Source organism: Microcebus murinus, chromosome 14 (assembly GCF_040939455.1).
Source record: "Microcebus murinus isolate Inina chromosome 14, M.murinus_Inina_mat1.0, whole genome shotgun sequence".
In the NCBI taxonomy this organism is placed as follows: Eukaryota; Metazoa; Chordata; class Mammalia; order Primates; family Cheirogaleidae; genus Microcebus; species Microcebus murinus.
This window is the reverse complement of record NC_134117.1, coordinates 74,125,175-74,151,552: the sequence shown is the minus strand read 5'-3', so window position 1 is coordinate 74,151,552 and position 26,378 is coordinate 74,125,175.

Below are 26,378 nucleotides of genomic sequence, written 5' to 3'. Positions count from 1 at the left end.
GCCGCGGGGCCTCAGAGAAGACACCAGGCTGGGCCCCCGCGGCACAGCGGGAGCACGTCCCCCGCAGGCCGCTTAGCGAGGGCGAGGGCGGCAGGCGGACGGTTGGGTTGCGCGAGACGCCGCGGCCGCCCTGCTACCGGGTTCCTGGGAGGGCGTCCTGGAACCAGCGTCCACACCAAGCCCTTGGAAGGCCCAGGCGACGGAGGAGCCCCGTCAGGCAGGGGCCGAGGACGGTGACAGGTGACAGGTGACAGGCCGGGCGGGAAGGAGTCAGTCAGGCAGGGGCCGAGGAGGAGACGGGCTGGGTAAGGGTTAGGGTTAGAGTCAGGGCACAAGTCACAATCGCAAAGACCTGGAAGCGACCCGAGTGCCCATCGACCCACGAGTGCGTAAATGAAATGTGGCGCGTGGACACCACGGAGTGCTATTCGGCTAGGAGGAGCAGCGGTGAGAGGGCACCTCTCGTGGTTCTCCTGGCCAGAGCTGGAACCCGTTCCAGTAAGCCAAGTATCCCAAGAATGGACACACGAGCACCACGTGCTCGCGCTCACCAGCAAATTGGTACGAACCGATGGACACCTAAGTGGACACAGAGGACTCACCTTCATCGGGTGGGTGTCGGGCGGGCGTGGGGAGGGGATGGGCATACACATCCATTAGGAATGGGGTGGGTGCGCACCCACTGGGGGATGGGCGCACTTGAAGCTCTGACCCGAGGGGGGAGGCGGGGAGAGGGCGATGTACCCGACCTAAACATTGGTGCCCCCACAATACGCTGGGACCACATGAGAGGTAAATGAATAAGAACACAGGGGGGAGGGGGGCACGGGCAACACATGTCACCTTAATACTTGGACTCCCATCATCTGCTTGAAGAGAGAGAGAAAAGAAAATGCACTAATAGAGATAAGAGACACTTTTTAAAAATAATGAATCCGAAGAGAAAAGTAAAAGGAGGCCTGTGGAGCAGGTCTGGGTGTCACTCCGGATCCCCCAACATCAGGTGCCACCACCAAAGATTCCTACGTGTAGCCCATAGAACCCCAAAAGCAACGGGACGAGTTCTGGTCACATACTCCCTCAAAATGACATCCTGGCCTTCTTCTGCAACTCCCTCCCCTCTCAGCCTCTCAAGGTTTCCTCCAGCGTGTCGGTTCCCACAGAGCAGACTTTTGGTCTGAGACCTGACAGTCCAGATGCCACGCATGCTGCCGCGTGGCGGCGGTGTCGCGGCTCGGGACAAGAGGAGGCCCCACGGTGCGGGCTGGGGCGCCAGGCACCGCGCGGCGGGCGCTGAGGGTGGGGGTGACCCCCAGCCCGGGCCTCCGCGGCGCTCCCAGAAAGGGGACAGAACAAGAGGCCAAAAAAAAAAGAAGCAGCCTACGGCACCCCGGTATTCCCAGGCCCGACCCTGCTTAGCTTCCGAGATCAGACGAGATGGGGCGCGTTCGGGGTGGTGTGGCCGTAGACGGCGGAGGGCGCCCCTGCCCCGCTCAAGAAGCCGAGCCTCTCTGCGCTTCCCCGCCGCCTCCTCCCGCCCCAGGCCCCGCGGGGGCCGGGCCTGTTGAGTTTGCCGGCCGGGTCCGGCGGGCTCCGAGGGACGGGGGTGACGGGCGGGGCGGGGCGGGGCGGGGCGGGCAGGGAGGGGCGGGCCGGGGTGGGGGGCTGTCTCTCTACACACACAGACACACAGACACCACACACGCACCCACACACACACACTCACACTCACACTCACTCACTCACTCACACTCACACAAGATGCGCCTCCACGGCTGGACTCGCCAAGGTGGAGCCCTTCCAGCCCCCCTCCTCTCCTCGCCTGGCCTCCTTCACCTCCCCGCCACCCACCCCCAGCGCGTCGCCCGCAGCCGCTGCCGCCGCCGCCAAGGACTGCGCACGCGCGGGGCCCTCGCCCTTTGACCCCAGCCAGGGGCCGCCCTCCCCCACAACCCCTTTCAGCTGTGCCGCCCACCCACAGGGTCAGGGCTGGGGCACAGCGCATGGGGGAGGGGAGCCAGTGTATGGGGCGTCTCTCTCTCTCTCTCGGGATGTGTCCCATGGGTGGGGTGGGGTGGCTTGGTCTGTGGGGCGCTGAAGAAATCAGTCCCCTCCATCTCCTACCTCTGGAAAACGCCCAAGCCCTTGGGGAACTGCCCGCACCGCTACCGTGGGGGCCGGGACCCTCCTCTGTGTCCTCCTGTGGCCCAGTCCAAGGGGCCTGGGCCTGGCCGGGGCTGCATTGGACCCCAACCACCCTGGCGTGTGGACTCGCCAAAAATCGGCGATTAGGTATTGGATTCCAGCTTCATTGAGGTCATTTCACTAATGAGTGCACCGGAAAGAGTTTCCCTAATCCATCTGTGAGGGTGGCAACTGAAAGAGAATTTTTTTTTTTTTTTTTTTTGAGACAGAGTCTCGCTTTGTTGCCTAGGCTAGAGTGAGTGCCGTGGCGTTGGCCTAGCGCTCACAGCAACCTCAAACTCCTGGGCTCAAGCAATCCTTCTGCCTCAGCCTCCCAAGTAGCTGGGACTACAGGCATGCGCCACCATGCCTGGCTCATTTTCCTATATATATTAGTTGGCCAATTAATTTCTTTCTATTTACAGTAGAGACCGGGTCTGGCTCTTGCTCAGGCTGGTTTCGAACTCCTGACCTCGAGCAATCCGCCCGCCTCGGCCTCCCAGAGAGCTAGGATTACGGGCTTGAGCCACCGCGCCCGGCCTGAAAGAGAATTTTAAAGCTGACAGAATAGGCGAGGGAAGGCATAGGAGATTTCCACACCCAGTAAGGAAGCCTTTCCCGAAATGGAAGAAAGAAAGGAGCAAACAGAGACACCGGTAGCCCGCCCGGATCAGAGTCTGCCCCTGAGAGAAAGTACCCTGACCAGGTTCACCCGTGGGTGGGTGGCGAGCTAGCGGCATTCAGAAGAGCGAGGCCCGCAGTCTGTGCAGAAGACACCTGCACTCGGGTGTGTGTGGCGGCACAATTCCCAAGCAGCTCCAGATGTTAAACCAAGGAGAAGCCAGGGAGTTCCCAACGCCCCAGGTGTCCTCAGCCCACGACTGGCTGCTGTGGGAATGCGAAGAAGCCCGGCTCCTTGTCTCACAGCGGGACAACCAGGAGGTGTGATGTCCACCCCGCGGTTCCCAGGAGGATCAGGCTGAAGCTGGGACTTGGCCTGAAAGTGTCCCCTCGCATGGCCACCCCCTTCCCCTTCCTGCTCCTCTACTCCTGGTGCCCCTCCATCCAGGGGCCAGACCTTAAAGAGTCACCCGCAAGAGAATCCTGGTCCCAAAGGAGCCTTCTGGGGGACCCGTGCTGAGAGAGGTTGTGGGCATGGCCCGCTGGGACTCTGCCCGACCCAGGGCTGAGAGATGCGACCTCCCAGCTCTGGGTCCCTGCAGGAAGTGTTGGCAAGCACAGGGCCAGTCCTCCAAAGGCCCAGGTGCAGGGGGCCCAGGCCAAGCAGCCCGTGGAAGAAGCCACATGCCGTGCCACCCCGGGAACACGACTGCAGGTCACGGCCCCCCTCCTCCTCCTCCTCCTCCTCCTCCTCCTCCTCCTGCCCCCCTCCCCGACATGGTGCAGGGATCAGAGACACCTCAGACACTTGCTACCCAAAGTGCAAAGGGCATCAGTTGCTCCTCCAAACCCCCCGCCCAGCAGACCGCGTTGTTGTCCAGCCAGCCCCCGGGCCTCCCTGGGGTGCCCAGCACAAAAGTGCAGACACCCACCGGACCCTCAATCTCAGTTTTCGGATGTTTTTGCCACTCTAAGGACCCTCAGGCCAGCTGGGCCTTCTGGCAGGACAGAGAGCCCCGGAATCCGACGTGGAGAGCTGGGTGTACGTCCCCATGAGGAGGCGGTCCCCACCTCCGCGGCTCTCCCCTTGCGGGGAGTGGCAGCCGCGGGGCCTCAGAGAAGACACCAGGCTGGGCCCCCGCGGCACAGCGGGAGCACGTCCCCCGCAGGCCGCTTAGCGAGGGCGAGGGCGGCAGGCGGACGGTTGGGTTGCGCGAGACGCCGCGGCCGCCCTGCTACCGGGTTCCTGGGAGGGCGTCCTGGAACCAGCGTCCACACCAAGCCCTTGGAAGGCCCAGGCGACGGAGGAGCCCCGTCAGGCAGGGGCCGAGGACGGTGACAGGTGACAGGTGACAGGCCGGGCGGGAAGGAGTCAGTCAGGCAGGGGCCGAGGAGGAGACGGGCTGGGTAAGGGTTAGGGTTAGAGTCAGGGCACAAGTCACAATCGCAAAGACCTGGAAGCGACCCGAGTGCCCATCGACCCACGAGTGCGTAAATGAAATGTGGCGCGTGGACACCACGGAGTGCTATTCGGCTAGGAGGAGCAGCGGTGAGAGGGCACCTCTCGTGGTTCTCCTGGCCAGAGCTGGAACCCGTTCCAGTAAGCCAAGTATCCCAAGAATGGACACACGAGCACCACGTGCTCGCGCTCACCAGCAAATTGGTACGAACCGATGGACACCTAAGTGGACACAGAGGACTCACCTTCATCGGGTGGGTGTCGGGCGGGCGTGGGGAGGGGATGGGCATACACATCCATTAGGAATGGGGTGGGTGCGCACCCACTGGGGGATGGGCGCACTTGAAGCTCTGACCCGAGGGGGGAGGCGGGGAGAGGGCGATGTACCCGACCTAAACATTGGTGCCCCCACAATACGCTGGGACCACATGAGAGGTAAATGAATAAGAACACAGGGGGGAGGGGGGCACGGGCAACACATGTCACCTTAATACTTGGACTCCCATCATCTGCTTGAAGAGAGAGAGAAAAGAAAATGCACTAATAGAGATAAGAGACACTTTTTAAAAATAATGAATCCGAAGAGAAAAGTAAAAGGAGGCCTGTGGAGCAGGTCTGGGTGTCACTCCGGATCCCCCAACATCAGGTGCCACCACCAAAGATTCCTACGTGTAGCCCATAGAACCCCAAAAGCAACGGGACGAGTTCTGGTCACATACTCCCTCAAAATGACATCCTGGCCTTCTTCTGCAACTCCCTCCCCTCTCAGCCTCTCAAGGTTTCCTCCAGCGTGTCGGTTCCCACAGAGCAGACTTTTGGTCTGAGACCTGACAGTCCAGATGCCACGCATGCTGCCGCGTGGCGGCGGTGTCGCGGCTCGGGACAAGAGGAGGCCCCACGGTGCGGGCTGGGGCGCCAGGCACCGCGCGGCGGGCGCTGAGGGTGGGGGTGACCCCCAGCCCGGGCCTCCGCGGCGCTCCCAGAAAGGGGACAGAACAAGAGGCCAAAAAAAAAAGAAGCAGCCTACGGCACCCGGTATTCCCAGGCCCGACCCTGCTTAGCTTCCGAGATCAGACGAGATGGGGCGCGTTCGGGGTGGTGTGGCCGTAGACGGCGGAGGGCGCCCCTGCCCCGCTCAAGAAGCCGAGCCTCTCTGCGCTTCCCCGCCGCCTCCTCCCGCCCCAGGCCCCGCGGGGGCCGGGCCTGTTGAGTTTGCCGGCCGGGTCCGGCGGGCTCCGAGGGACGGGGGTGACGGGCGGGGCGGGGCGGGGCGGGGCGGGCAGGGAGGGGCGGGCCGGGGTGGGGGGCTGTCTCTCTACACACACAGACACACAGACACCACACACGCACCCACACACACACACTCACACTCACACTCACTCACTCACTCACACTCACACAAGATGCGCCTCCACGGCTGGACTCGCCAAGGTGGAGCCCTTCCAGCCCCCCTCCTCTCCTCGCCTGGCCTCCTTCACCTCCCCGCCACCCACCCCCAGCGCGTCGCCCGCAGCCGCTGCCGCCGCCGCCAAGGACTGCGCACGCGCGGGGCCCTCGCCCTTTGACCCCAGCCAGGGGCCGCCCTCCCCCACAACCCCTTTCAGCTGTGCCGCCCACCCACAGGGTCAGGGCTGGGGCACAGCGCATGGGGGAGGGGAGCCAGTGTATGGGGCGTCTCTCTCTCTCTCTCGGGATGTGTCCCATGGGTGGGGTGGGGTGGCTTGGTCTGTGGGGCGCTGAAGAAATCAGTCCCCTCCATCTCCTACCTCTGGAAAACGCCCAAGCCCTTGGGGAACTGCCCGCACCGCTACCGTGGGGGCCGGGACCCTCCTCTGTGTCCTCCTGTGGCCCAGTCCAAGGGGCCTGGGCCTGGCCGGGGCTGCATTGGACCCCAACCACCCTGGCGTGTGGACTCGCCAAAAATCGGCGATTAGGTATTGGATTCCAGCTTCATTGAGGTCATTTCACTAATGAGTGCACCGGAAAGAGTTTCCCTAATCCATCTGTGAGGGTGGCAACTGAAAGAGAATTTTTTTTTTTTTTTTTTTTTGAGACAGAGTCTCGCTTTGTTGCCTAGGCTAGAGTGAGTGCCGTGGCGTTGGCCTAGCTCACAGCAACCTCAAACTCCTGGGCTCAAGCAATCCTTCTGCCTCAGCCTCCCAAGTAGCTGGGACTACAGGCATGCGCCACCATGCCTGGCTCATTTTCCTATATATATTAGTTGGCCAATTAATTTCTTTCTATTTACAGTAGAGACCGGGTCTGGCTCTTGCTCAGGCTGGTTTCGAACTCCTGACCTCGAGCAATCCGCCCGCCTCGGCCTCCCAGAGAGCTAGGATTACGGGCTTGAGCCACCGCGCCCGGCCTGAAAGAGAATTTTAAAGCTGACAGAATAGGCGAGGGAAGGCATAGGAGATTTCCACACCCAGTAAGGAAGCCTTTCCCGAAATGGAAGAAAGAAAGGAGCAAACAGAGACACCGGTAGCCCGCCCGGATCAGAGTCTGCCCCTGAGAGAAAGTACCCTGACCAGGTTCACCCGTGGGTGGGTGGCGAGCTAGCGGCATTCAGAAGAGCGAGGCCCGCAGTCTGTGCAGAAGACACCTGCACTCGGGTGTGTGTGGCGGCACGATTCCCAAGCAGCTCCAGATGTTAAACCAAGGAGAAGCCAGGGAGTTCCCAACGCCCCAGGTGTCCTCAGCCCACGACTGGCTGCTGTGGGAATGCGAAGAAGCCCGGCTCCTTGTCTCACAGCGGGACAACCAGGAGGTGTGATGTCCACCCCGCGGTTCCCAGGAGGATCAGGCTGAAGCTGGGACTTGGCCTGAAAGTGTCCCCTCGCATGGCCACCCCCTTCCCCTTCCTGCTCCTCTACTCCTGGTGCCCCTCCATCCAGGGGCCAGACCTTAAAGAGTCACCCGCAAGAGAATCCTGGTCCCAAAGGAGCCTTCTGGGGGACCCGTGCTGAGAGAGGTTGTGGGCATGGCCCGCTGGGACTCTGCCCGACCCAGGGCTGAGAGATGCGACCTCCCAGCTCTGGGTCCCTGCAGGAAGTGTTGGCAAGCACAGGGCCAGTCCTCCAAAGGCCCAGGTGCAGGGGGCCCAGGCCAAGCAGCCCGTGGAAGAAGCCACATGCCGTGCCACCCCGGGAACACGACTGCAGGTCACGGCCCCCCTCCTCCTCCTCCTCCTCCTCCTCCTCCTCCTCCTGCCCCCCTCCCCGACATGGTGCAGGGATCAGAGACACCTCAGACACTTGCTACCCAAAGTGCAAAGGGCATCAGTTGCTCCTCCAAACCCCCCGCCCAGCAGACCGCGTTGTTGTCCAGCCAGCCCCCGGGCCTCCCTGGGGTGCCCAGCACAAAAGTGCAGACACCCACCGGACCCTCAATCTCAGTTTTCGGATGTTTTTGCCACTCTAAGGACCCTCAGGCCAGCTGGGCCTTCTGGCAGGACAGAGAGCCCCGGAATCCGACGTGGAGAGCTGGGTGTACGTCCCCATGAGGAGGCGGTCCCCACCTCCGCGGCTCTCCCCTTGCGGGGAGTGGCAGCCGCGGGGCCTCAGAGAAGACACCAGGCTGGGCCCCCGCGGCACAGCGGGAGCACGTCCCCCGCAGGCCGCTTAGCGAGGGCGAGGGCGGCAGGCGGACGGTTGGGTTGCGCGAGACGCCGCGGCCGCCCTGCTACCGGGTTCCTGGGAGGGCGTCCTGGAACCAGCGTCCACACCAAGCCCTTGGAAGGCCCAGGCGACGGAGGAGCCCCGTCAGGCAGGGGCCGAGGACGGTGACAGGTGACAGGTGACAGGCCGGGCGGGAAGGAGTCAGTCAGGCAGGGGCCGAGGAGGAGACGGGCTGGGTAAGGGTTAGGGTTAGAGTCAGGGCACAAGTCACAATCGCAAAGACCTGGAAGCGACCCGAGTGCCCATCGACCCACGAGTGCGTAAATGAAATGTGGCGCGTGGACACCACGGAGTGCTATTCGGCTAGGAGGAGCAGCGGTGAGAGGGCACCTCTCGTGGTTCTCCTGGCCAGAGCTGGAACCCGTTCCAGTAAGCCAAGTATCCCAAGAATGGACACACGAGCACCACGTGCTCGCGCTCACCAGCAAATTGGTACGAACCGATGGACACCTAAGTGGACACAGAGGACTCACCTTCATCGGGTGGGTGTCGGGCGGGCGTGGGGAGGGGATGGGCATACACATCCATTAGGAATGGGGTGGGTGCGCACCCACTGGGGGATGGGCGCACTTGAAGCTCTGACCCGAGGGGGGAGGCGGGGAGAGGGCGATGTACCCGACCTAAACATTGGTGCCCCCACAATACGCTGGGACCACATGAGAGGTAAATGAATAAGAACACAGGGGGGAGGGGGGCACGGGCAACACATGTCACCTTAATACTTGGACTCCCATCATCTGCTTGAAGAGAGAGAGAAAAGAAAATGCACTAATAGAGATAAGAGACACTTTTTAAAAATAATGAATCCGAAGAGAAAAGTAAAAGGAGGCCTGTGGAGCAGGTCTGGGTGTCACTCCGGATCCCCCAACATCAGGTGCCACCACCAAAGATTCCTACGTGTAGCCCATAGAACCCCAAAAGCAACGGGACGAGTTCTGGTCACATACTCCCTCAAAATGACATCCTGGCCTTCTTCTGCAACTCCCTCCCCTCTCAGCCTCTCAAGGTTTCCTCCAGCGTGTCGGTTCCCACAGAGCAGACTTTTGGTCTGAGACCTGACAGTCCAGATGCCACGCATGCTGCCGCGTGGCGGCGGTGTCGCGGCTCGGGACAAGAGGAGGCCCCACGGTGCGGGCTGGGGCGCCAGGCACCGCGCGGCGGGCGCTGAGGGTGGGGGTGACCCCCAGCCCGGGCCTCCGCGGCGCTCCCAGAAAGGGGACAGAACAAGAGGCCAAAAAAAAAAGAAGCAGCCTACGGCACCCGGTATTCCCAGGCCCGACCCTGCTTAGCTTCCGAGATCAGACGAGATGGGGCGCGTTCGGGGTGGTGTGGCCGTAGACGGCGGAGGGCGCCCCTGCCCCGCTCAAGAAGCCGAGCCTCTCTGCGCTTCCCCGCCGCCTCCTCCCGCCCCAGGCCCCGCGGGGGCCGGGCCTGTTGAGTTTGCCGGCCGGGTCCGGCGGGCTCCGAGGGACGGGGGTGACGGGCGGGGCGGGGCGGGGCGGGGCGGGCAGGGAGGGGCGGGCCGGGGTGGGGGGCTGTCTCTCTACACACACAGACACACAGACACACAGACAACACACACACACACCCACACACACACACTCACACTCACACTCACTCACTCACTCACACTCACACAAGATGCGCCTCCACGGCTGGACTCGCCAAGGTGGAGCCCTTCCAGCCCCCCTCCTCTCCTCGCCTGGCCTCCTTCACCTCCCCGCCACCCACCCCCAGCGCGTCGCCCGCAGCCGCTGCCGCCGCCGCCAAGGACTGCGCACGCGCGGGGCCCTCGCCCTTTGACCCCAGCCAGGGGCCGCCCTCCCCCACAACCCCTTTCAGCTGTGCCGCCCACCCACAGGGTCAGGGCTGGGGCACAGCGCATGGGGGAGGGGAGCCAGTGTATGGGGCGTCTCTCTCTCTCTCTCGGGATGTGTCCCATGGGTGGGGTGGGGTGGCTTGGTCTGTGGGGCGCTGAAGAAATCAGTCCCCTCCATCTCCTACCTCTGGAAAACGCCCAAGCCCTTGGGGAACTGCCCGCACCGCTACCGTGGGGGCCGGGACCCTCCTCTGTGTCCTCCTGTGGCCCAGTCCAAGGGGCCTGGGCCTGGCCGGGGCTGCATTGGACCCCAACCACCCTGGCGTGTGGACTCGCCAAAAATCGGCGATTAGGTATTGGATTCCAGCTTCATTGAGGTCATTTCACTAATGAGTGCACCGGAAAGAGTTTCCCTAATCCATCTGTGAGGGTGGCAACTGAAAGAGAATTTTTTTTTTTTTTTTTTTGAGACAGAGTCTCGCTTTGTTGCCTAGGCTAGAGTGAGTGCCGTGGCGTTGGCCTAGCGCTCACAGCAACCTCAAACTCCTGGGCTCAAGCAATCCTTCTGCCTCAGCCTCCCAAGTAGCTGGGACTACAGGCATGCGCCACCATGCCTGGCTCATTTTCCTATATATATTAGTTGGCCAATTAATTTCTTTCTATTTACAGTAGAGACCGGGTCTGGCTCTTGCTCAGGCTGGTTTCGAACTCCTGACCTCGAGCAATCCGCCCGCCTCGGCCTCCCAGAGAGCTAGGATTACGGGCTTGAGCCACCGCGCCCGGCCTGAAAGAGAATTTTAAAGCTGACAGAATAGGCGAGGGAAGGCATAGGAGATTTCCACACCCAGTAAGGAAGCCTTTCCCGAAATGGAAGAAAGAAAGGAGCAAACAGAGACACCGGTAGCCCGCCCGGATCAGAGTCTGCCCCTGAGAGAAAGTACCCTGACCAGGTTCACCCGTGGGTGGGTGGCGAGCTAGCGGCATTCAGAAGAGCGAGGCCCGCAGTCTGTGCAGAAGACACCTGCACTCGGGTGTGTGTGGCGGCACAATTCCCAAGCAGCTCCAGATGTTAAACCAAGGAGAAGCCAGGGAGTTCCCAACGCCCCAGGTGTCCTCAGCCCACGACTGGCTGCTGTGGGAATGCGAAGAAGCCCGGCTCCTTGTCTCACAGCGGGACAACCAGGAGGTGTGATGTCCACCCCGCGGTTCCCAGGAGGATCAGGCTGAAGCTGGGACTTGGCCTGAAAGTGTCCCCTCGCATGGCCACCCCCTTCCCCTTCCTGCTCCTCTACTCCTGGTGCCCCTCCATCCAGGGGCCAGACCTTAAAGAGTCACCCGCAAGAGAATCCTGGTCCCAAAGGAGCCTTCTGGGGGACCCGTGCTGAGAGAGGTTGTGGGCATGGCCCGCTGGGACTCTGCCCGACCCAGGGCTGAGAGATGCGACCTCCCAGCTCTGGGTCCCTGCAGGAAGTGTTGGCAAGCACAGGGCCAGTCCTCCAAAGGCCCAGGTGCAGGGGGCCCAGGCCAAGCAGCCCGTGGAAGAAGCCACATGCCGTGCCACCCCGGGAACACGACTGCAGGTCACGGCCCCCCTCCTCCTCCTCCTCCTCCTCCTCCTCCTCCTCCTGCCCCCCTCCCCGACATGGTGCAGGGATCAGAGACACCTCAGACACTTGCTACCCAAAGTGCAAAGGGCATCAGTTGCTCCTCCAAACCCCCCGCCCAGCAGACCGCGTTGTTGTCCAGCCAGCCCCCGGGCCTCCCTGGGGTGCCCAGCACAAAAGTGCAGACACCCACCGGACCCTCAATCTCAGTTTTCGGATGTTTTTGCCACTCTAAGGACCCTCAGGCCAGCTGGGCCTTCTGGCAGGACAGAGAGCCCCGGAATCCGACGTGGAGAGCTGGGTGTACGTCCCCATGAGGAGGCGGTCCCCACCTCCGCGGCTCTCCCCTTGCGGGGAGTGGCAGCCGCGGGGCCTCAGGGAAGACACCAGGCTGGGCCCCCGCGGCACAGCGGGAGCACGTCCCCCGCAGGCCGCTTAGCGAGGGCGAGGGCGGCAGGCGGACGGTTGGGTTGCGCGAGACGCCGCGGCCGCCCTGCTACCGGGTTCCTGGGAGGGCGTCCTGGAACCAGCGTCCACACCAAGCCCTTGGAAGGCCCAGGCGACGGAGGAGCCCCGTCAGGCAGGGGCCGAGGACGGTGACAGGTGACAGGTGACAGGCCGGGCGGGAAGGAGTCAGTCAGGCAGGGGCCGAGGAGGAGACGGGCTGGGTAAGGGTTAGGGTTAGAGTCAGGGCACAAGTCACAATCGCAAAGACCTGGAAGCGACCCGAGTGCCCATCGACCCACGAGTGCGTAAATGAAATGTGGCGCGTGGACACCACGGAGTGCTATTCGGCTAGGAGGAGCAGCGGTGAGAGGGCACCTCTCGTGGTTCTCCTGGCCAGAGCTGGAACCCGTTCCAGTAAGCCAAGTATCCCAAGAATGGACACACGAGCACCACGTGCTCGCGCTCACCAGCAAATTGGTACGAACCGATGGACACCTAAGTGGACACAGAGGACTCACCTTCATCGGGTGGGTGTCGGGCGGGCGTGGGGAGGGGATGGGCATACACATCCATTAGGAATGGGGTGGGTGCGCACCCACTGGGGGATGGGCGCACTTGAAGCTCTGACCCGAGGGGGGAGGCGGGGAGAGGGCGATGTACCCGACCTAAACATTGGTGCCCCCACAATACGCTGGGACCACATGAGAGGTAAATGAATAAGAACACAGGGGGGAGGGGGGCACGGGCAACACATGTCACCTTAATACTTGGACTCCCATCATCTGCTTGAAGAGAGAGAGAAAAGAAAATGCACTAATAGAGATAAGAGACACTTTTTAAAAATAATGAATCCGAAGAGAAAAGTAAAAGGAGGCCTGTGGAGCAGGTCTGGGTGTCACTCCGGATCCCCCAACATCAGGTGCCACCACCAAAGATTCCTACGTGTAGCCCATAGAACCCCAAAAGCAACGGGACGAGTTCTGGTCACATACTCCCTCAAAATGACATCCTGGCCTTCTTCTGCAACTCCCTCCCCTCTCAGCCTCTCAAGGTTTCCTCCAGCGTGTCGGTTCCCACAGAGCAGACTTTTGGTCTGAGACCTGACAGTCCAGATGCCACGCATGCTGCCGCGTGGCGGCGGTGTCGCGGCTCGGGACAAGAGGAGGCCCCACGGTGCGGGCTGGGGCGCCAGGCACCGCGCGGCGGGCGCTGAGGGTGGGGGTGACCCCCAGCCCGGGCCTCCGCGGCGCTCCCAGAAAGGGGACAGAACAAGAGGCCAAAAAAAAAAGAAGCAGCCTACGGCACCCGGTATTCCCAGGCCCGACCCTGCTTAGCTTCCGAGATCAGACGAGATGGGGCGCGTTCGGGGTGGTGTGGCCGTAGACGGCGGAGGGCGCCCCTGCCCCGCTCAAGAAGCCGAGCCTCTCTGCGCTTCCCCGCCGCCTCCTCCCGCCCCAGGCCCCGCGGGGGCCGGGCCTGTTGAGTTTGCCGGCCGGGTCCGGCGGGCTCCGAGGGACGGGGGTGACGGGCGGGGCGGGGCGGGGCGGGGCGGGCAGGGAGGGGCGGGCCGGGGTGGGGGGCTGTCTCTCTACACACACAGACACACAGACACACAGACAACACACACACACACCCACACACACACACTCACACTCACACTCACTCACTCACTCACACTCACACAAGATGCGCCTCCACGGCTGGACTCGCCAAGGTGGAGCCCTTCCAGCCCCCCTCCTCTCCTCGCCTGGCCTCCTTCACCTCCCCGCCACCCACCCCCAGCGCGTCGCCCGCAGCCGCTGCCGCCGCCGCCAAGGACTGCGCACGCGCGGGGCCCTCGCCCTTTGACCCCAGCCAGGGGCCGCCCTCCCCCACAACCCCTTTCAGCTGTGCCGCCCACCCACAGGGTCAGGGCTGGGGCACAGCGCATGGGGGAGGGGAGCCAGTGTATGGGGCGTCTCTCTCTCTCTCTCGGGATGTGTCCCATGGGTGGGGTGGGGTGGCTTGGTCTGTGGGGCGCTGAAGAAATCAGTCCCCTCCATCTCCTACCTCTGGAAAACGCCCAAGCCCTTGGGGAACTGCCCGCACCGCTACCGTGGGGGCCGGGACCCTCCTCTGTGTCCTCCTGTGGCCCAGTCCAAGGGGCCTGGGCCTGGCCGGGGCTGCATTGGACCCCAACCACCCTGGCGTGTGGACTCGCCAAAAATCGGCGATTAGGTATTGGATTCCAGCTTCATTGAGGTCATTTCACTAATGAGTGCACCGGAAAGAGTTTCCCTAATCCATCTGTGAGGGTGGCAACTGAAAGAGAATTTTTTTTTTTTTTTTTTTTTTGAGACAGAGTCTCGCTTTGTTGCCTAGGCTAGAGTGAGTGCCGTGGCGTTGGCCTAGCTCACAGCAACCTCAAACTCCTGGGCTCAAGCAATCCTTCTGCCTCAGCCTCCCAAGTAGCTGGGACTACAGGCATGCGCCACCATGCCTGGCTCATTTTCCTATATATATTAGTTGGCCAATTAATTTCTTTCTATTTACAGTAGAGACCGGGTCTGGCTCTTGCTCAGGCTGGTTTCGAACTCCTGACCTCGAGCAATCCGCCCGCCTCGGCCTCCCAGAGAGCTAGGATTACGGGCTTGAGCCACCGCGCCCGGCCTGAAAGAGAATTTTAAAGCTGACAGAATAGGCGAGGGAAGGCATAGGAGATTTCCACACCCAGTAAGGAAGCCTTTCCCGAAATGGAAGAAAGAAAGGAGCAAACAGAGACACCGGTAGCCCGCCCGGATCAGAGTCTGCCCCTGAGAGAAAGTACCCTGACCAGGTTCACCGTGGGTGGGTGGCGAGCTAGCGGCATTCAGAAGAGCGAGGCCCGCAGTCTGTGCAGAAGACACCTGCACTCGGGTGTGTGTGGCGGCACAATTCCCAAGCAGCTCCAGATGTTAAACCAAGGAGAAGCCAGGGAGTTCCCAACGCCCCAGGTGTCCTCAGCCCACGACTGGCTGCTGTGGGAATGCGAAGAAGCCCGGCTCCTTGTCTCACAGCGGGACAACCAGGAGGTGTGATGTCCACCCCGCGGTTCCCAGGAGGATCAGGCTGAAGCTGGGACTTGGCCTGAAAGTGTCCCCTCGCATGGCCACCCCCTTCCCCTTCCTGCTCCTCTACTCCTGGTGCCCCTCCATCCAGGGGCCAGACCTTAAAGAGTCACCCGCAAGAGAATCCTGGTCCCAAAGGAGCCTTCTGGGGGACCCGTGCTGAGAGAGGTTGTGGGCATGGCCCGCTGGGACTCTGCCCGACCCAGGGCTGAGAGATGCGACCTCCCAGCTCTGGGTCCCTGCAGGAAGTGTTGGCAAGCACAGGGCCAGTCCTCCAAAGGCCCAGGTGCAGGGGGCCCAGGCCAAGCAGCCCGTGGAAGAAGCCACATGCCGTGCCACCCCGGGAACACGACTGCAGGTCACGGCCCCCCTCCTCCTCCTCCTCCTCCTCCTCCTCCTCCTGCCCCCCTCCCCGACATGGTGCAGGGATCAGAGACACCTCAGACACTTGCTACCCAAAGTGCAAAGGGCATCAGTTGCTCCTCCAAACCCCCCGCCCAGCAGACCGCGTTGTTGTCCAGCCAGCCCCCGGGCCTCCCTGGGGTGCCCAGCACAAAAGTGCAGACACCCACCGGACCCTCAATCTCAGTTTTCGGATGTTTTTGCCACTCTAAGGACCCTCAGGCCAGCTGGGCCTTCTGGCAGGACAGAGAGCCCCGGAATCCGACGTGGAGAGCTGGGTGTACGTCCCCATGAGGAGGCGGTCCCCACCTCCGCGGCTCTCCCCTTGCGGGGAGTGGCAGCCGCGGGGCCTCAGAGAAGACACCAGGCTGGGCCCCCGCGGCACAGCGGGAGCACGTCCCCCGCAGGCCGCTTAGCGAGGGCGAGGGCGGCAGGCGGACGGTTGGGTTGCGCGAGACGCCGCGGCCGCCCTGCTACCGGGTTCCTGGGAGGGCGTCCTGGAACCAGCGTCCACACCAAGCCCTTGGAAGGCCCAGGCGACGGAGGAGCCCCGTCAGGCAGGGGCCGAGGACGGTGACAGGTGACAGGTGACAGGCCGGGCGGGAAGGAGTCAGTCAGGCAGGGGCCGAGGAGGAGACGGGCTGGGTAAGGGTTAGGGTTAGAGTCAGGGCACAAGTCACAATCGCAAAGACCTGGAAGCGACCCGAGTGCCCATCGACCCACGAGTGCGTAAATGAAATGTGGCGCGTGGACACCACGGAGTGCTATTCGGCTAGGAGGAGCAGCGGTGAGAGGGCACCTCTCGTGGTTCTCCTGGCCAGAGCTGGAACCCGTTCCAGTAAGCCAAGTATCCCAAGAATGGACACACGAGCACCACGTGCTCGCGCTCACCAGCAAATTGGTACGAACCGATGGACACCTAAGTGGACACAGAGGACTCACCTTCATCGGGTGGGTGTCGGGCGGGCGTGGGGAGGGGATGGGCATACACATCCATTAGGAATGGGGTGGGTGCGCACCCACTGGGGGATGGGCGCACTTGAAGCTCTGACCCGAGGGGGGAGGCGGGGAGAGGGCGATGTACCCGACCTAAACATTGGTGCCCCCACAATACGCTGGGACCACATGAGAGGTAAATGAATAAGAACACAGGGGGGAGGGGGGCACGGGCAACACATGTCACCTTAATACTTGGACTCCCATCATCTGCTTGAAGAGAGAGAGAAAAGAAAATGCACTAATAGAGATAAGAGACACTTTTTAAAAATAATGAATCCGAAGAGAAAAGTAAAAGGAGGCCTGTGGAGCAGGTCTGGGTGTCACTCCGGATCCCCCAACATCAGGTGCCACCACCAAAGATTCCTACGTGTAGCCCATAGAACCCCAAAAGCAACGGGACGAGTTCTGGTCACATACTCCCTCAAAATGACATCCTGGCCTTCTTCTGCAACTCCCTCCCCTCTCAGCCTCTCAAGGTTTCCTCCAGCGTGTCGGTTCCCACAGAGCAGACTTTTGGTCTGAGACCTGACAGTCCAGATGCCACGCATGCTGCCGCGTGGCGGCGGTGTCGCGGCTCGGGACAAGAGGAGGCCCCACGGTGCGGGCTGGGGCGCCAGGCACCGCGCGGCGGGCGCTGAGGGTGGGGGTGACCCCCAGCCCGGGCCTCCGCGGCGCTCCCAGAAAGGGGACAGAACAAGAGGCCAAAAAAAAAAGAAGCAGCCTACGGCACCCGGTATTCCCAGGCCCGACCCTGCTTAGCTTCCGAGATCAGACGAGATGGGGCGCGTTCGGGGTGGTGTGGCCGTAGACGGCGGAGGGCGCCCCTGCCCCGCTCAAGAAGCCGAGCCTCTCTGCGCTTCCCCGCCGCCTCCTCCCGCCCCAGGCCCCGCGGGGGCCGGGCCTGTTGAGTTTGCCGGCCGGGTCCGGCGGGCTCCGAGGGACGGGGGTGACGGGCGGGGCGGGCAGGGAGGGGCGGGCCGGGGTGGGGGGCTGTCTCTCTACACACACAGACACACAGACACACAGACAACACACACACACACCCACACACACACACTCACACTCACACTCACTCACTCACTCACACTCACACAAGATGCGCCTCCACGGCTGGACTCGCCAAGGTGGAGCCCTTCCAGCCCCCCTCCTCTCCTCGCCTGGCCTCCTTCACCTCCCCGCCACCCACCCCCAGCGCGTCGCCCGCAGCCGCTGCCGCCGCCGCCAAGGACTGCGCACGCGCGGGGCCCTCGCCCTTTGACCCCAGCCAGGGGCCGCCCTCCCCCACAACCCCTTTCAGCTGTGCCGCCCACCCACAGGGTCAGGGCTGGGGCACAGCGCATGGGGGAGGGGAGCCAGTGTATGGGGCGTCTCTCTCTCTCTCTCTCTCGGGATGTGTCCCATGGGTGGGGTGGGGTGGCTTGGTCTGTGGGGCGCTGAAGAAATCAGTCCCCTCCATCTCCTACCTCTGGAAAACGCCCAAGCCCTTGGGGAACTGCCCGCACCGCTACCGTGGGGGCCGGGACCCTCCTCTGTGTCCTCCTGTGGCCCAGTCCAAGGGGCCTGGGCCTGGCCGGGGCTGCATTGGACCCCAACCACCCTGGCGTGTGGACTCGCCAAAAATCGGCGATTAGGTATTGGATTCCAGCTTCATTGAGGTCATTTCACTAATGAGTGCACCGGAAAGAGTTTCCCTAATCCATCTGTGAGGGTGGCAACTGAAAGAGAATTTTTTTTTTTTTTTTTTTTTGAGACAGAGTCTCGCTTTGTTGCCTAGGCTAGAGTGAGTGCCGTGGCGTTGGCCTAGCTCACAGCAACCTCAAACTCCTGGGCTCAAGCAATCCTTCTGCCTCAGCCTCCCAAGTAGCTGGGACTACAGGCATGCGCCACCATGCCTGGCTCATTTTCCTATATATATTAGTTGGCCAATTAATTTCTTTCTATTTACAGTAGAGACCGGGTCTGGCTCTTGCTCAGGCTGGTTTCGAACTCCTGACCTCGAGCAATCCGCCCGCCTCGGCCTCCCAGAGAGCTAGGATTACGGGCTTGAGCCACCGCGCCCGGCCTGAAAGAGAATTTTAAAGCTGACAGAATAGGCGAGGGAAGGCATAGGAGATTTCCACACCCAGTAAGGAAGCCTTTCCCGAAATGGAAGAAAGAAAGGAGCAAACAGAGACACCGGTAGCCCGCCCGGATCAGAGTCTGCCCCTGAGAGAAAGTACCCTGACCAGGTTCACCCGTGGGTGGGTGGCGAGCTAGCGGCATTCAGAAGAGCGAGGCCCGCAGTCTGTGCAGAAGACACCTGCACTCGGGTGTGTGTGGCGGCACAATTCCCAAGCAGCTCCAGATGTTAAACCAAGGAGAAGCCAGGGAGTTCCCAACGCCCCAGGTGTCCTCAGCCCACGACTGGCTGCTGTGGGAATGCGAAGAAGCCCGGCTCCTTGTCTCACAGCGGGACAACCAGGAGGTGTGATGTCCACCCCGCGGTTCCCAGGAGGATCAGGCTGAAGCTGGGACTTGGCCTGAAAGTGTCCCCTCGCATGGCCACCCCCTTCCCCTTCCTGCTCCTCTACTCCTGGTGCCCCTCCATCCAGGGGCCAGACCTTAAAGAGTCACCCGCAAGAGAATCCTGGTCCCAAAGGAGCCTTCTGGGGGACCCGTGCTGAGAGAGGTTGTGGGCATGGCCCGCTGGGACTCTGCCCGACCCAGGGCTGAGAGATGCGACCTCCCAGCTCTGGGTCCCTGCAGGAAGTGTTGGCAAGCACAGGGCCAGTCCTCCAAAGGCCCAGGTGCAGGGGGCCCAGGCCAAGCAGCCCGTGGAAGAAGCCACATGCCGTGCCACCCCGGGAACACGACTGCAGGTCACGGCCCCCCTCCTCCTCCTCCTCCTCCTCCTCCTCCTCCTCCTGCCCCCCTCCCCGACATGGTGCAGGGATCAGAGACACCTCAGACACTTGCTACCCAAAGTGCAAAGGGCATCAGTTGCTCCTCCAAACCCCCCGCCCAGCAGACCGCGTTGTTGTCCAGCCAGCCCCCGGGCCTCCCTGGGGTGCCCAGCACAAAAGTGCAGACACCCACCGGACCCTCAATCTCAGTTTTCGGATGTTTTTGCCACTCTAAGGACCCTCAGGCCAGCTGGGCCTTCTGGCAGGACAGAGAGCCCCGGAATCCGACGTGGAGAGCTGGGTGTACGTCCCCATGAGGAGGCGGTCCCCACCTCCGCGGCTCTCCCCTTGCGGGGAGTGGCAGCCGCGGGGCCTCAGAGAAGACACCAGGCTGGGCCCCCGCGGCACAGCGGGAGCACGTCCCCCGCAGGCCGCTTAGCGAGGGCGAGGGCGGCAGGCGGACGGTTGGGTTGCGCGAGACGCCGCGGCCGCCCTGCTACCGGGTTCCTGGGAGGGCGTCCTGGAACCAGCGTCCACACCAAGCCCTTGGAAGGCCCAGGCGACGGAGGAGCCCCGTCAGGCAGGGGCCGAGGACGGTGACAGGTGACAGGTGACAGGCCGGGCGGGAAGGAGTCAGTCAGGCAGGGGCCGAGGAGGAGACGGGCTGGGTAAGGGTTAGGGTTAGAGTCAGGGCACAAGTCACAATCGCAAAGACCTGGAAGCGACCCGAGTGCCCATCGACCCACGAGTGCGTAAATGAAATGTGGCGCGTGGACACCACGGAGTGCTATTCGGCTAGGAGGAGCAGCGGTGAGAGGGCACCTCTCGTGGTTCTCCTGGCCAGAGCTGGAACCCGTTCCAGTAAGCCAAGTATCCCAAGAATGGACACACGAGCACCACGTGCTCGCGCTCACCAGCAAATTGGTACGAACCGATGGACACCTAAGTGGACACAGAGGACTCACCTTCATCGGGTGGGTGTCGGGCGGGCGTGGGGAGGGGATGGGCATACACATCCATTAGGAATGGGGTGGGTGCGCACCCACTGGGGGATGGGCGCACTTGAAGCTCTGACCCGAGGGGGGAGGCGGGGAGAGGGCGATGTACCCGACCTAAACATTGGTGCCCCCACAATACGCTGGGACCACATGAGAGGTAAATGAATAAGAACACAGGGGGGAGGGGGGCACGGGCAACACATGTCACCTTAATACTTGGACTCCCATCATCTGCTTGAAGAGAGAGAGAAAAGAAAATGCACTAATAGAGATAAGAGACACTTTTTAAAAATAATGAATCCGAAGAGAAAAGTAAAAGGAGGCCTGTGGAGCAGGTCTGGGTGTCACTCCGGATCCCCCAACATCAGGTGCCACCACCAAAGATTCCTACGTGTAGCCCATAGAACCCCAAAAGCAACGGGACGAGTTCTGGTCACATACTCCCTCAAAATGACATCCTGGCCTTCTTCTGCAACTCCCTCCCCTCTCAGCCTCTCAAGGTTTCCTCCAGCGTGTCGGTTCCCACAGAGCAGACTTTTGGTCTGAGACCTGACAGTCCAGATGCCACGCATGCTGCCGCGTGGCGGCGGTGTCGCGGCTCGGGACAAGAGGAGGCCCCACGGTGCGGGCTGGGGCGCCAGGCACCGCGCGGCGGGCGCTGAGGGTGGGGGTGACCCCCAGCCCGGGCCTCCGCGGCGCTCCCAGAAAGGGGACAGAACAAGAGGCCAAAAAAAAAAGAAGCAGCCTACGGCACCCGGTATTCCCAGGCCCGACCCTGCTTAGCTTCCGAGATCAGACGAGATGGGGCGCGTTCGGGGTGGTGTGGCCGTAGACGGCGGAGGGCGCCCCTGCCCCGCTCAAGAAGCCGAGCCTCTCTGCGCTTCCCCGCCGCCTCCTCCCGCCCCAGGCCCCGCGGGGGCCGGGCCTGTTGAGTTTGCCGGCCGGGTCCGGCGGGCTCCGAGGGACGGGGGTGACGGGCGGGGCGGGGCGGGGCGGGGCGGGCAGGGAGGGGCGGGCCGGGGTGGGGGGCTGTCTCTCTACACACACAGACACACAGACACCACACACGCACCCACACACACACACTCACACTCACACTCACTCACTCACTCACACTCACACAAGATGCGCCTCCACGGCTGGACTCGCCAAGGTGGAGCCCTTCCAGCCCCCCTCCTCTCCTCGCCTGGCCTCCTTCACCTCCCCGCCACCCACCCCCAGCGCGTCGCCCGCAGCCGCTGCCGCCGCCGCCAAGGACTGCGCACGCGCGGGGCCCTCGCCCTTTGACCCCAGCCAGGGGCCGCCCTCCCCCACAACCCCTTTCAGCTGTGCCGCCCACCCACAGGGTCAGGGCTGGGGCACAGCGCATGGGGGAGGGGAGCCAGTGTATGGGGCGTCTCTCTCTCTCTCTCGGGATGTGTCCCATGGGTGGGGTGGGGTGGCTTGGTCTGTGGGGCGCTGAAGAAATCAGTCCCCTCCATCTCCTACCTCTGGAAAACGCCCAAGCCCTTGGGGAACTGCCCGCACCGCTACCGTGGGGGCCGGGACCCTCCTCTGTGTCCTCCTGTGGCCCAGTCCAAGGGGCCTGGGCCTGGCCGGGGCTGCATTGGACCCCAACCACCCTGGCGTGTGGACTCGCCAAAAATCGGCGATTAGGTATTGGATTCCAGCTTCATTGAGGTCATTTCACTAATGAGTGCACCGGAAAGAGTTTCCCTAATCCATCTGTGAGGGTGGCAACTGAAAGAGAATTTTTTTTTTTTTTTTTTTTTTGAGACAGAGTCTCGCTTTGTTGCCTAGGCTAGAGTGAGTGCCGTGGCGTTGGCCTAGCTCACAGCAACCTCAAACTCCTGGGCTCAAGCAATCCTTCTGCCTCAGCCTCCCAAGTAGCTGGGACTACAGGCATGCGCCACCATGCCTGGCTCATTTTCCTATATATATTAGTTGGCCAATTAATTTCTTTCTATTTACAGTAGAGACCGGGTCTGGCTCTTGCTCAGGCTGGTTTCGAACTCCTGACCTCGAGCAATCCGCCCGCCTCGGCCTCCCAGAGAGCTAGGATTACGGGCTTGAGCCACCGCGCCCGGCCTGAAAGAGAATTTTAAAGCTGACAGAATAGGCGAGGGAAGGCATAGGAGATTTCCACACCCAGTAAGGAAGCCTTTCCCGAAATGGAAGAAAGAAAGGAGCAAACAGAGACACCGGTAGCCCGCCCGGATCAGAGTCTGCCCCTGAGAGAAAGTACCCTGACCAGGTTCACCCGTGGGTGGGTGGCGAGCTAGCGGCATTCAGAAGAGCGAGGCCCGCAGTCTGTGCAGAAGACACCTGCACTCGGGTGTGTGTGGCGGCACGATTCCCAAGCAGCTCCAGATGTTAAACCAAGGAGAAGCCAGGGAGTTCCCAACGCCCCAGGTGTCCTCAGCCCACGACTGGCTGCTGTGGGAATGCGAAGAAGCCCGGCTCCTTGTCTCACAGCGGGACAACCAGGAGGTGTGATGTCCACCCCGCGGTTCCCAGGAGGATCAGGCTGAAGCTGGGACTTGGCCTGAAAGTGTCCCCTCGCATGGCCACCCCCTTCCCCTTCCTGCTCCTCTACTCCTGGTGCCCCTCCATCCAGGGGCCAGACCTTAAAGAGTCACCCGCAAGAGAATCCTGGTCCCAAAGGAGCCTTCTGGGGGACCCGTGCTGAGAGAGGTTGTGGGCATGGCCCGCTGGGACTCTGCCCGACCCAGGGCTGAGAGATGCGACCTCCCAGCTCTGGGTCCCTGCAGGAAGTGTTGGCAAGCACAGGGCCAGTCCTCCAAAGGCCCAGGTGCAGGGGGCCCAGGCCAAGCAGCCCGTGGAAGAAGCCACATGCCGTGCCACCCCGGGAACACGACTGCAGGTCACGGCCCCCCTCCTCCTCCTCCTCCTCCTCCTCCTCCTCCTCCTGCCCCCCTCCCCGACATGGTGCAGGGATCAGAGACACCTCAGACACTTGCTACCCAAAGTGCAAAGGGCATCAGTTGCTCCTCCAAACCCCCCGCCCAGCAGACCGCGTTGTTGTCCAGCCAGCCCCCGGGCCTCCCTGGGGTGCCCAGCACAAAAGTGCAGACACCCACCGGACCCTCAATCTCAGTTTTCGGATGTTTTTGCCACTCTAAGGACCCTCAGGCCAGCTGGGCCTTCTGGCAGGACAGAGAGCCCCGGAATCCGACGTGGAGAGCTGGGTGTACGTCCCCATGAGGAGGCGGTCCCCACCTCCGCGGCTCTCCCCTTGCGGGGAGTGGCAGCCGCGGGGCCTCAGAGAAGACACCAGGCTGGGCCCCCGCGGCACAGCGGGAGCACGTCCCCCGCAGGCCGCTTAGCGAGGGCGAGGGCGGCAGGCGGACGGTTGGGTTGCGCGAGACGCCGCGGCCGCCCTGCTACCGGGTTCCTGGGAGGGCGTCCTGGAACCAGCGTCCACACCAAGCCCTTGGAAGGCCCAGGCGACGGAGGAGCCCCCGTCAGGCAGGGGCCGAGGACGGTGACAGGTGACAGGTGACAGGCCGGGCGGGAAGGAGTCAGTCAGGCAGGGGCCGAGGAGGAGACGGGCTGGGTAAGGGTTAGGGTTAGAGTCAGGGCACAAGTCACAATCGCAAAGACCTGGAAGCGACCCGAGTGCCCATCGACCCACGAGTGCGTAAATGAAATGTGGCGCGTGGACACCACGGAGTGCTATTCGGCTAGGAGGAGCAGCGGTGAGAGGGCACCTCTCGTGGTTCTCCTGGCCAGAGCTGGAACCCGTTCCAGTAAGCCAAGTATCCCAAGAATGGACACACGAGCACCACGTGCTCGCGCTCACCAGCAAATTGGTACGAACCGATGGACACCTAAGTGGACACAGAGGACTCACCTTCATCGGGTGGGTGTCGGGCGGGCGTGGGGAGGGGATGGGCATACACATCCATTAGGAATGGGGTGGGTGCGCACCCACTGGGGGATGGGCGCACTTGAAGCTCTGACCCGAGGGGGGAGGCGGGGAGAGGGCGATGTACCCGACCTAAACATTGGTGCCCCCACAATACGCTGGGACCACATGAGAGGTAAATGAATAAGAACACAGGGGGGAGGGGGGCACGGGCAACACATGTCACCTTAATACTTGGACTCCCATCATCTGCTTGAAGAGAGAGAGAAAAGAAAATGCACTAATAGAGATAAGAGACACTTTTTAAAAATAATGAATCCGAAGAGAAAAGTAAAAGGAGGCCTGTGGAGCAGGTCTGGGTGTCACTCCGGATCCCCCAACATCAGGTGCCACCACCAAAGATTCCTACGTGTAGCCCATAGAACCCCAAAAGCAACGGGACGAGTTCTGGTCACATACTCCCTCAAAATGACATCCTGGCCTTCTTCTGCAACTCCCTCCCCTCTCAGCCTCTCAAGGTTTCCTCCAGCGTGTCGGTTCCCACAGAGCAGACTTTTGGTCTGAGACCTGACAGTCCAGATGCCACGCATGCTGCCGCGTGGCGGCGGTGTCGCGGCTCGGGACAAGAGGAGGCCCCACGGTGCGGGCTGGGGCGCCAGGCACCGCGCGGCGGGCGCTGAGGGTGGGGGTGACCCCCAGCCCGGGCCTCCGCGGCGCTCCCAGAAAGGGGACAGAACAAGAGGCCAAAAAAAAAAGAAGCAGCCTACGGCACCCGGTATTCCCAGGCCCGACCCTGCTTAGCTTCCGAGATCAGACGAGATGGGGCGCGTTCGGGGTGGTGTGGCCGTAGACGGCGGAGGGCGCCCCTGCCCCGCTCAAGAAGCCGAGCCTCTCTGCGCTTCCCCGCCGCCTCCTCCCGCCCCAGGCCCCGCGGGGGCCGGGCCTGTTGAGTTTGCCGGCCGGGTCCGGCGGGCTCCGAGGGACGGGGGTGACGGGCGGGGCGGGGCGGGGCGGGGCGGGCAGGGAGGGGCGGGCCGGGGTGGGGGGCTGTCTCTCTACACACACAGACACACAGACACACAGACAACACACACACACACCCACACACACACACTCACACTCACACTCACTCACTCACTCACACTCACACAAGATGCGCCTCCACGGCTGGACTCGCCAAGGTGGAGCCCTTCCAGCCCCCCTCCTCTCCTCGCCTGGCCTCCTTCACCTCCCCGCCACCCACCCCCAGCGCGTCGCCCGCAGCCGCTGCCGCCGCCGCCAAGGACTGCGCACGCGCGGGGCCCTCGCCCTTTGACCCCAGCCAGGGGCCGCCCTCCCCCACAACCCCTTTCAGCTGTGCCGCCCACCCACAGGGTCAGGGCTGGGGCACAGCGCATGGGGGAGGGGAGCCAGTGTATGGGGCGTCTCTCTCTCTCTCTCGGGATGTGTCCCATGGGTGGGGTGGGGTGGCTTGGTCTGTGGGGCGCTGAAGAAATCAGTCCCCTCCATCTCCTACCTCTGGAAAACGCCCAAGCCCTTGGGGAACTGCCCGCACCGCTACCGTGGGGGCCGGGACCCTCCTCTGTGTCCTCCTGTGGCCCAGTCCAAGGGGCCTGGGCCTGGCCGGGGCTGCATTGGACCCCAACCACCCTGGCGTGTGGACTCGCCAAAAATCGGCGATTAGGTATTGGATTCCAGCTTCATTGAGGTCATTTCACTAATGAGTGCACCGGAAAGAGTTTCCCTAATCCATCTGTGAGGGTGGCAACTGAAAGAGAATTTTTTTTTTTTTTTTTTTTGAGACAGAGTCTCGCTTTGTTGCCTAGGCTAGAGTGACGTTGGCCTAGCTCACAGCAACCTCAAACTCCTGGGCTCAAGCAATCCTTCTGCCTCAGCCTCCCAAGTAGCTGGGACTACAGGCATGCGCCACCATGCCTGGCTCATTTTCCTATATATATTAGTTGGCCAATTAATTTCTTTCTATTTACAGTAGAGACCGGGTCTGGCTCTTGCTCAGGCTGGTTTCGAACTCCTGACCTCGAGCAATCCGCCCGCCTCGGCCTCCCAGAGAGCTAGGATTACGGGCTTGAGCCACCGCGCCCGGCCTGAAAGAGAATTTTAAAGCTGACAGAATAGGCGAGGGAAGGCATAGGAGATTTCCACACCCAGTAAGGAAGCCTTTCCCGAAATGGAAGAAAGAAAGGAGCAAACAGAGACACCGGTAGCCCGCCCGGATCAGAGTCTGCCCCTGAGAGAAAGTACCCTGACCAGGTTCACCGTGGGTGGGTGGCGAGCTAGCGGCATTCAGAAG